The sequence below is a fragment of the Mesoplodon bidens genome, assembly GCF_964165515.1.
Source record: "Mesoplodon bidens genome assembly, contig: HAP1_SCAFFOLD_49, whole genome shotgun sequence".
Classification (NCBI taxonomy): domain Eukaryota; kingdom Metazoa; phylum Chordata; class Mammalia; order Artiodactyla; family Ziphiidae; genus Mesoplodon; species Mesoplodon bidens.
Window position 1 is genome coordinate 1,114,714 of NW_027671810.1, and position 11,505 is coordinate 1,126,218.

An 11,505-nucleotide genomic window follows, 5' to 3' on the forward strand; every position below is an offset into this window, starting at 1 on the left:
GGAATTCTTCCCCTGCCTGATATTATAAGACGGCATATGAAGGAAATATTAATTAAACATACTAAAGGAAACCAGTGGGATTACCTGAGCCTATACAATATAAAGTAAGAACTGACAGCTAATATTTAAGGGATAATAAAAATAAATAATGGAGACTTTACTCTGGGTCTAACCTGTGCACTCAGAAAGAGGGTCTTTGTTGAATGCCTTATGCAAGTTTAGAAGGTATGATCAATTAAACCATAAAGTTCTAGACTATAGAATTCTGAAATTTCAGTCTAGTTGGAAATCTTCTCACTGAGACAGAAAAGCAAGTTAAAGAAAACGTAGTTGGGCAAATCAATCTTTTAATATTATTTAGGTGACAGGCCAGTTCTTTGGGGAATTAAAAGCAACTGTCTTTGTCTCGCAAATCGGTACAAATCAGAAATGTAAATACAGACCACAATGACCTGAGACTGAGCCTAATTAGCTAAATTAGGTAGAACCTGAAACCAAGGTTAAAAAAGGGGAAAAAGTGGCCTTTTAAAACTCAAACTGCTGATTAGTCAGTCAAGAAGACGGAGGAGTAGGAAGATGTGGAGTTCATATCTCCCCACAAATGCATCAAGAATACATCTACAAATGGAACAATTCTCCCAGAGCACCTGATAAACACTAGCAGAGGACCTCAGGCACCTAAAAGGACAAGAAAGATCCCCACGTAAGCAGGTAGGACGAAAGAAAGAAGAAGGGAAAAGGAAGAGCAGATGAAGTGGGACGTGACCTGTGACCCTGGGCGGGGGAGCGGAGCTGAAGGTGAGAAGAGGTTCCCCGCATCTGGGGAAGCAGCGGGGAGAGAAGCTGGGGCAGAAGGAGAAATTTGGTGGCTCAGAGAACAGTGCAGCAACCAGTCTGTGGCAGGCAGGAGAGAGTGAGGCCTACACAAGTGGTCTGGCCACAGCTCTGCATGCCCCAGCCACTGGGGACCACTGGTGCACACGGGGGCTGAGTGTTGGAATGTGGGGTTTGAAGAGCAGACCCAGGAAGGGGAATGATGTTGGCTGTGAGGAGACAGCTCAAGGGGATAGGAGTGAGGAGCTCCACAACAAGGAATGCTCCTGGAGGAAGCCCAGACCAGCAGAGAAGCAAAGTGCCACTGCTGCGTGATGCACAAAGGGCGGGGCCCCCATTGCAGCCTCTCTCCTCACGCACTGGCCCCTGCCTCCACAGGCACTAGGAAGGGCTCCTGCCAGAGTGGCTCACGGGCCCCCAGCCATCAACACCTCAGCACTCTCCTGCTTGGGTGGCCCATTTGCCCAGCTTGCCACCTTGACTCCCTCCTGCCTGACAGGCTCGTACATCCCATAGCCACCCAGCACCCTCTCACCTGGGCAGCCTGCCTGCCCTGATTGCCGCTTCTACATCCTCCTGCCTGACAAGCTCGTGTGCTCCAGCAGCCTTGGGAGCAGACGCCAGTGGGTGGCCCACATGCAGAGATGGGGCTGAAGCCACAGCTGAGTTCCAGGGAACATGCAACTAAGGAAGAAGAGCTGAAATCTCTCCTCATGGCTGTGCAAATCATGGCATTACACTTCCTCTGATGGCTTCCTAAATTCAGCACCTGGGAACATCCCAATGGACAAGTGCTCCTGCAGCTGAGACAGGTCTGGCTTTAGCAGCTGTGGGTTTTGTGGGCACATACATGCTGGGGTTTGGCCAGGCCAGAGTCTGAGCTGCCTCCGTATCTCACATAGTGGGGTCCAGGTACATAATTACTGCAGTCCTGGGACCTGACCTCAGTGGATCTGGGCCAGTGGCCTGGTGAAAATGATGCCTGAGTCACCAGGGCCAGTTGCCGCCATAACCACGGTTAAGGTGGGACTGAGAGCAGTACCAACAGCAGTGTACTTTGTAAGCCTACACAATGGGCGGAAAGGAGACAAAACAGAGCATACCCACAGGTGAACACCTCCAGAGGAGGAATACTCAATGGCTTCTATCCCAGTGGGGGTGCTCCAGTCCTCCCGACCTCACACCGCAGATCAGAAACACAGCTAAGAAACAGACCTGAGGGCCTCTGCTCCAACGACTAGGGATCAGAACCCAACCCTGACAAGGCAGTGACAGCCACAGAGGAAAGGGAAACTTCTGCTGAATAAAAATCAAAATTAAGAAAATCAACAGGAAAGATCAAACTTGGAAAATGTTTGCAATATCAATATCTGGCAAAGAACTCATATACAGATTAAAGAATTTTTACACTTCAAAAATAAAAAGACAATCCAATGGGAGAAAATGGCAAAAATATATTTATGGATATGTTTTATATATATAAATGTAAGGTATATGTATCCATGAATATATGCCTATTGGCTATTTGCATGTCTTCCTTTTATTTTTAAGTGCCTAATTACATTTTATATATATATACACACACTATTACATATAAAATAGGTAACTAATAAGAACCTACTGTATAGCACAGGGAACTCTATTCAGTACTCTGTAATGACCTATATGGGAATAGAAACTAAAAAAGAGTGGATATATGTATAACAGACTCACTTTGCTGTACAGCAGAAACTAACACAACATTGTAAATCAACTATACTCCAAAAAATTAATTAAATATTTACATATATTGTATACAACATATATATTAACTATATATTATTTATATATATTAGAGATTGCTCCATCAAAGACGTACAAATTATAATTATGATGAGATACCACTACGTACCACTATAATGTCTAAAATTTAAAAAACTGTTAATATCAAGTTTTGGTGTGGACCTAGAGAAACATGAATACATTGTTAATGGGCTTGTAGCATGAAAGCTTTAAAGTTAAATATACATTTACATATGACCAAGCAATTACCTAATAGTTCATACTTATCCAAGAGATATGAAGTCTTCTTAGGTCACACAAATTTGTTCACAAAAATGTGTAACACCATTATTCATAATAGGTAAAACTGGATATGACCACAATATCCAAGATTTTTTTTTAAACATCTTTATTGGAGTATAATTGCTTTACAGTGGTGTGTTAGTTTCTGCTTTATAACAAAGTGAATCAGTTATACATATACATATGTTCCCATATCTCATCCCTCTTGCGTCTCCCTCCCTCCCACCCTCCCTATCCCACCCCTCTAGGTGGTCACAAAGCACCGAGCTGATTTTCCTGTGCTATGCGGCTGCTTCCCACTAGCTATCTATTTAACGTTTGGTAGTGTATATATGTCCATGTCACTCTCTCACTTTGTCACAGCTTACCCTTCCCCCTCCCCATATCCTCAAGTCCATTCTCTAGTAGGTCTGTGTCTTTATTCCCGTCTTACCTCTAGGTTCTTCATGACCTTTTTTTTTTTTTTCTTAGATTCCATATATATGTGTTAGCATACGGTATTTGTTTTTCTCTTTCTGACTTACTTCACTCTTATGACAGACTCTAGGTCCATCCACCTCACTACAAATACATCAGTTTTGTTTCTTTTTATGGCTGAGTAATATTCCATTGTATATATGTGCCACATCATCTTTATCCATTCATCCGATGATGGACACTTACGTTGCTTCCATGTCCTGGCTATTGTAAATAGAGCTGCAGTGAACATTTTGGTACATGACTCTTTTTGAATTATGGTTTTCTCAGGGTATAGGCCCAGTACTGGGATTGCGGGGTCGTATGGTAGTTCTATTTTTAGTTTTTCAAGGAACCTCCATACAGTTCTCCATGGTGGCTGTATCAATTTACATCCCCACCAACAGTGCAATAGGGTTCCCTTTTCTCCACACCCTCTCCAGCATTTATATGGTACTGGCACAAAAACAGAAATATAGATCAATGGAACAGGACAGAAAGCCCAGAGATAACCCCACACACATATGGTCACCTTATCTTTGATAAAGGAGGCAAGAATATACAGTGGAGAAAAGACAGCCTCTTCAATAAGTGGTGCTGGGAAAACTGGACAGGTACATGTAAAAGTATGAAATTAGAACACTCCCTGACACCATACACAAAAATAAACTCAAAATGGATTAAAGTCCTAAATGTAAAGCCAGACACTATCAAACTCCTAGAGGAAAACATATGCAGAACACTCTATGATATAAATCACAGCAAGATCCTTTTGGACCCACCTCCTAGAGAAATAAAAACAAAAATAAACAAATGCGACCTAATGAAACTTAAAAGCTTTTGCACAGCAAAGGAAACCATAAACAAGACGAAAAGACAACCCTCAGAATGGGAGAAAATATTTGCAAATGAAGCAACTGACAAAGGATTTATCTCCCAAATTTAGAAGCAGCTCATGCAGCTCAATATCAAAGAAACAAACAACCCAATCTAAAAATGGGCAAAAGACCTAAATAGACATTTCTCCAAAGAAGATATACAGATTGCCAGCAAACACATGAAAGGATGCTCAACATCACTAATCATTAGAGAAATGCAAATCAAAACTACATTGAGGTATCACCTCACACCGGTCAGAATGGCCATCATCAGAAAATCTCCAACAAGATTTATATGGGTGAACCAGTTGTGGTCTATCCATACAATGTCATATCATACAGCAGTAGAAGGATAGAATTATGAGGAATGCAACAAGGATGAATCTCAGAAACACTATGCTGAGAAAAAAGCTAGACACACAAGAGTATGTACTTTATGTTTCTGTTTATATGACTTTCTAGAAAAGGAAAAATGAATCTATGGCGACAGAAAACATATCAGCAGTTGCCTGTATCAAATATGGAGTAGAGAGTGACTGCAAAGAGGAAAGGGAAAACTGCAAAGGGGGGTAATAGGAAAATTGTCTACCTTGATGGAAACAGAGTTACAAAATATTTACATTTGTCAAAATTCATTAAAGTGGACATTCAAGTTAGTATGTTTTTTATATTATACCACAATATATTTCTTTTAATAAAATAATTATGAAGAGTAGGTAAGTGGGCAAAGGACCTGAACGCCAGCTTTAGCTATGTTAGAGCTGTCAAATCAAAAAAAGATCAAGTTGCCCCTAATTTAAAAACCAAGAAAATGCATAGAAGTTGAGGAAGAGAGATTTTAACTTATTTTAAGAGTGAGTTTTCTAACAATTCGAGCTTCCTAAAAATGAAACAAACTGATTTTGAGTTGGCAATTTCTTTCTCAGTGAGGACATTCAAGTACAAGATGACGATCATTTTTCAGGTATGTTGTAGAAGTTCCTTAGAGATTGAAATTTGCATTAACCAATATTTAAGATGATTCAATAACATCAGAAAATATGCTATATTTTTATATGCTCTTTTATGGTAGAGTTCTGTCTATAATGTTTTCTAAAATATCCTTTGAATTAATATTTCAATAGTAGTCTCCAGTGCTGCAAATGTAGGCCAGAAAGTTAGATCTGTGCACAGTCTATTTTTTAAGAAGCTTGTAATCTGGAAGAGAAGATAGACAAAAATGTTGTAGCAAAATGCAGTAAGTTTCATAATAGAGATATCCTCATGCTCTTATATGACATGGAAGCAGTGTCACATTCTTAATATGTCATCTTTTTCTGAAATACTTCAGTATTAATTTCTAACAATGATAATAATTAATTAAGGCATGAATTATTTACGGAGAGATACTAGTTATTCCTAAAATATTTGGAGATTGTTTTAACATGAAGGTATTTCTTAGAATACCTCCAGTAAAGTTCCAAAACGTGTCTTTCAAAGCCTAAATGTGTTTGTACGATCCTGAAAACCTCAAGGAAAAATGTGAATGTTGCCGATTATCCACCATTTAAAGTTTTCTAGGCTTTGGCATTTTTCTGTAAGTATAAATAATTGACTATGAACTATGCAGAGAGTTGTTTTACCTGAATTTCTCTGAGATCCATCAGATGTGGCCATTAAAATGAGCCAATCTCCTCCATTACAACTACTCACTGTGCAGGCTTCTAGTCAAGCATTGGTGGAGATAGCGCAGCTCAATTTAAATGTAAAATTCAAGGTAATGTAACTAAACAAGTTAGTCCTATCCTTTTCCCCTTACTTTCCCTTAGAGAGTTTCTGAAGTTAGGGATTTGTAAAATGAAAGTATTAAACCAAATTTAATAGCAAAATGTCATTGATATCATGAGTGAAACCAAGCCCAGTTTCCATTTACCCCAAAGTATAAATTGCCTATCTGAGAAGCAGTTCAAATTTAAGTCATGTCAGATTGGTGGTCTTTCTGAGTTTCAGTTTGGAACTCTTATTTGAAGTCATTGTTTCATTCAAGAGCATCTCAATATCAATAGCAGGTTTTCTACTTCAGCAAAAGCCTTGATGTACATCAGTGCCATTGGGTCCAGAGGATAGCCTCTTTGTACGTTTTTTCTCCCAGTCTCACTGCAATGTTAAAGTCACTGATATCACAGAGCACATTTCTAATCCTAACTATATGCCCTAATTTGGGCAGAAATCCACTCCTCCACTTTTATGCAATGTATTAATAACCAGAAATTTAATTGTATTTGTTGAGACTGTAATATCAACGTGAAGCATTCCTTTTTTGAAGCTCAAATTCTTAACACTTGCTTTCCCCTTTGCAAGAAATACTTACTCCTTTACTCCCTTGTCCCCTTAGGCTACCTACGTCATACTTCAGTTAAGAAGACATTTCACAAGGGATGCCTTTCCTCATCCTTCCAGGTGAGAAAGGCTCCCTGTTCCATGGCTCACAGTACCCTGTCTATATTTACTACAATTAGTAATTCTTCTTTAGACTGCAGGCTCTAAGAAATATGGACAATGCTTGCTTTTCCACACCTTGTATTACCAGCACCTAATGCAGTGCCTGGGACCTAGTAGAAGTTCTATAAATATGTAATGATTGCTGAATGAATGAATGAATGAATGTGTTAGTAACAAGATAAATGCATAAATCGTATTTGTAAAGCACAATACAAAGTAATTTCATTAATATTCACCCACTTATTTGTACCTTTATACCCTTCTCTTCATTTATATATCTTAGAATTACTTTTATCAGCAGGGATACAGGATTTAATGATGAAATTTTGAGGAAATGTATTAGAAATATTTGTGAGTGAGTAAGCACTATGCCATGGTGAGAGAGAGAAAAAAAATAAAAGCTATTGCTATATTCTTGACTCAAGTCATACTCAATATTATTTGTTACATATTATATTACACACACAAATGCATTCTCACTGGCATGGTATCACCTACATTATTATAATTTCCATTTCCTTCCCAATCCCTCTAAAGCCCATACCTGACCCTTAGACTTATTAAATTGCATTGTTTTAAACCACTTCTCCAATTTGTCAAGGTCATATTACGGTCATGTTGAATTTTGATCTTGACAAAGTATTAATCAGTCTTATCAACTAAAGAGAACTGTAAATGACTAAATCCACATGCTTTTCTATCATCCTAGACTTGATGAAAATATTAAATAGCCTCTGGCCCAGGATTGACCTCTACATATAAAACTTCTGTCCACTTTGGTTGAGGAGGAACTATAAATGAGTTTCATTGTTCTACCTACTTTGTTTCCAATAAGTAGGTCTCTGGTGCTGATCTATTTTTATAAATTTGTGAATGAATTCCATTTGTAATATTTTTATAATATTAATATTTAACGTCTGATTTCAAGTCGTGGATGAAAAAATGCTAACATCAATGAAAACTACCACTTGCCCAAATAGATTAATAATAGTCAGAACAGGTAAAGTAGATTTAAAACCTACTGTCATGTTTATTTACTTTCCTGAATTGTTCCCACTGTGCCACTTCCTTACTTTCTGAATATGACAGGTTCATGCATGACGTCCTCCTCTAGATGCTGTGCCATTAAGAAATCTCCCTGATTATAATAGGTGATCATCTATGATGGATAATAAATATGCTTGTGCATTTTCAATCACAAATCCACGTCTTGCACACTGAAATGATTTTACTTGTTGCTTGATCACGGGGACTTCTTCCTCTGAATAAATAAGACTTGACTTTGCCTCTTTATGCAGTCATCTGTTCACAGTTCTGCCTCTCTCCAGTAGACTGTGTCTCCTTAAAGACAAATGAATATTCATTCATCTTTGATCCCCTTTGCTTAGCATGCATAGTAATTGTTCAACAAATATTTGTTTAATAAGTTAAACACCAATATGCCGTGAAGTAGGAAAATCTGGAGATGTGAGTGGTCAAGATGGGGGGTGTGATTAAAGGACCCCTCTGAATTCTAAGAACAACATACTTAGGAGGGAATGCATGAATAATCAACGGGGCTGACTACTTGACAACTAGTATGTATTCAACTTTCAAATTCTATATTATAAGCATCCCTGAGTGTAATTTGAAATGGATAGACAGGAATTTTTATTTTATTTTTTCTAATGAGGAAGCAGTGTAGGTCTCTATTCTCATGGCCTCTGTTGCTTCCTATGAATATTTCTCCAATATCTTGACATAATCATTTTCAGGAAGCCAAGAGAGTCCAAAAGAAAATGACAAACAACAGAAATTGCTTTCATTTTCTAGTGTTTGGAAAAACATAAAAATAGGTTTAAGTTTTTCAAACATACTTAGATTTCATGAGATTTTACTTGGTTTATAATCAATATGATAAGATGCATATATATGTGTATAGAATCATCATTCATTTTAAATTGGAAATAATGTGTATCCCCATGGCTGATCTGCAAACTGTCCATAATAAGAACCAAGCTTATGTCCTCCTAAGTCTTTTGTAGCCCCATTTTAACACATTTTCTGAAAGTTATTTCACTTCAACCACTCTAGATACTTTCTAAAAAAACAATAGATGACTTTTTAAAATTTTCCTTTCAAAATGAAAATATTAAAATATGCTACAAATTGGTGCAATAATGGAAGCTACAACTTACCATGTAAGTTTGTTTGTAATTGAGCAAAATATGTTCCAATAATTTTTGCATTGTATTTGCCTTTCTCTCTGTAATTACTAACCCTTTTTCTTTCACTATGGAATGTGAATTTTGATTTCTCATCTTCAAATTTGCCTTTAAATACATTTCTACCCTTATTTTTCTTCCATCTGGAAGCTAAGTTTTCAAGAGAAAATTTGTTGCCACAAATATTGAATGTCTTCATATTAGGAATAATTCTAATGCAACTACTTTGTACTTGGAAATGTGCCACTGTGTTTAGGAAGGCTAAACACATACTTTTGGGTAAGTTCAAAAAAGATTACTCCAATGATTCAACCAAGTATATTTCAAGCATATTGATAAGAAATTTCAAACTAATTGTGTGTGATAGCCATCAATTAAAGACGTAAAATGAATGCCTGCTATTTTAAAACATAGTTAAGCCAAGGAAAAGCTGTGCATAACTAGCATGTTCTGTAAAGATAATTGGCTCACTAACTAAATTCTACCAGCCCATTCACATTTCTAGATTTTAATTGAAGAATGGATGGAAATAGTAAGGTGAGCTCATTGCCCAATACACATAAGCATGGGACAATTTTAATTTCTGCAGAGATGCCCATATTGTGTGAAATCTTCTTAATATTGTGATGGAATACAGTGAATCATGCTGTGAAAGAAGCACACATTTGTTGTACGTGTGTTCACACACACACACACAAACACACAGATACACACACATTTCTTTTCTCTCCTCTCTATTCTCATTTCAGTCCCATTTTTCCTCTTCTTAGATAACTGGTATCATGAATTGAATATAAATACTTTGAATCCATGCTTGAACTTTTTACTATATGCAAATGAATCCATGAAAAACACATGATTGCTTTGAGTTTTAAAAATTTGTAGACATGTCATCATGCCAAATATGTAATCTTAAAAATCATTTATCATGTATATAATTAATTATTTCGAGTGAAGTATTGCATTGCATCTTAAAAATAGTTTATATATGTCTTTTGTAAGCAGCATAAACTGGAATTTTTTTTTGTTTGTTTGTTTTTGTTTTTTGTGTGTTTTTGCAGTACACGGGCCTCTCACCGTTGTGGCCTCTCCCGTTGTGGAGCACAGGCTCCGGACGCGCAGGCTCAGCGGCCATGGCTCACGGGCCCAGCCGCTCCGCAGCATGTGGGATCCTCCCGGACCGGGGCACGAACCCGTGTCCCCTGCATTGGCAGGGAGACTCTCAACCACTGCGCCACCAGGGAAGCCCAAACTGGAATTTTTAAATTTATTTTTATTGTCTCTGTGATCAAATGTATTGTGATTATTGATCTATTTCTCCTTTATTTTTCCATGTTTCATCCCTCCCGGTACTAACTTCGTTTAAACACATTTTTCATTCTCTTTTTATGGTCTACCTTTTTATGAATCATATATGAAGTCTTCATTTTTAGTGTTTTCTGAAAAATTTGACATATATTTCTAACTTGAAAAAGTCTAAAACTAATTATCTCATCTTCCTCCTAAGCGGTTCATGGACCCCTCAAATTTTAAATCTGATCTCCAGTATTTCAGTATATTATCTAGTGTTTTAGTTTTACTTTGTACATACCCCCATTGGCTATTATTTTTTACACTCAACCGTTATTCAGATTCATTCCAACATTACAAATTTCTTTGCTGGTCACTGTTCAGTGCACCTTCCTACTTCTTTTTATGCTTATTTTCTTTCTTACTGAAGAACATTCTTTGTACAATGGTCTCCAATCTTGCCTAAAACACATGAGAATTATGTGAGAACTTTTTAAAGCTCCCATTATTGAAACACCGCCTAGATCACTGGTTAAAAAAAAAAAATCTCCAAGTATTGGCTTCAGGCATCAGAATATTTTTTAATGCCTTCAGACAATTCCAATAGCTGCTGCTACTGCTTTAGTCATTTTGTTGTTGTTGTTGTTCCAGTTTGTGGGTGGTAATTCCTCTTTGTCTATGAATGAAAATTTCTTTACTTCTTGTTCTTGAGTAGTTTTTTAAAATGAGGTGTAGAATTTTAATTTGGACAGCTATATGTGCTCAGTACTTTGAAGATATTATTCTATTGTTTTCCAGCATCTACCTGTTTTCTGATAAGACAACAGCATCTACCTGTTTTCTGATAAGACGACAGATATTTAAAGCCAGCCCTCAAAAACAAGGCTTATTATTTCCAGGGCCCCCTTGAATTTCTTGGTTTCAACTCCTCCTCACTATTCTAATGTTGAATTTGTTTTTTCTCCTTAAATCCTGAGACTGGGGATCCCCCCCCCATTTTTTGTAAGCTTGTTCATTTTCTTTTTATGTGTTGCTACATGTAAAAGCAACATATAAAAGAAAACACAAGTATAACAAACTGTGTGTTCAGATTGCAAGAAAGGATTCTCAATATCAGTTCAGCCTATCCTATTGACTGAAAGCATTTACCTTGTTTCTTTTACAACTAACTTGAATATTATGAGTCTTACATCTAATATACAGTACTCTTCACCCTTCTTGGAACGTCTATGCTCAATAAGGACATTAGTTGATTTGTCACTAATATTGCTTTCCCTACATGTGAGTGCATTCAGAGT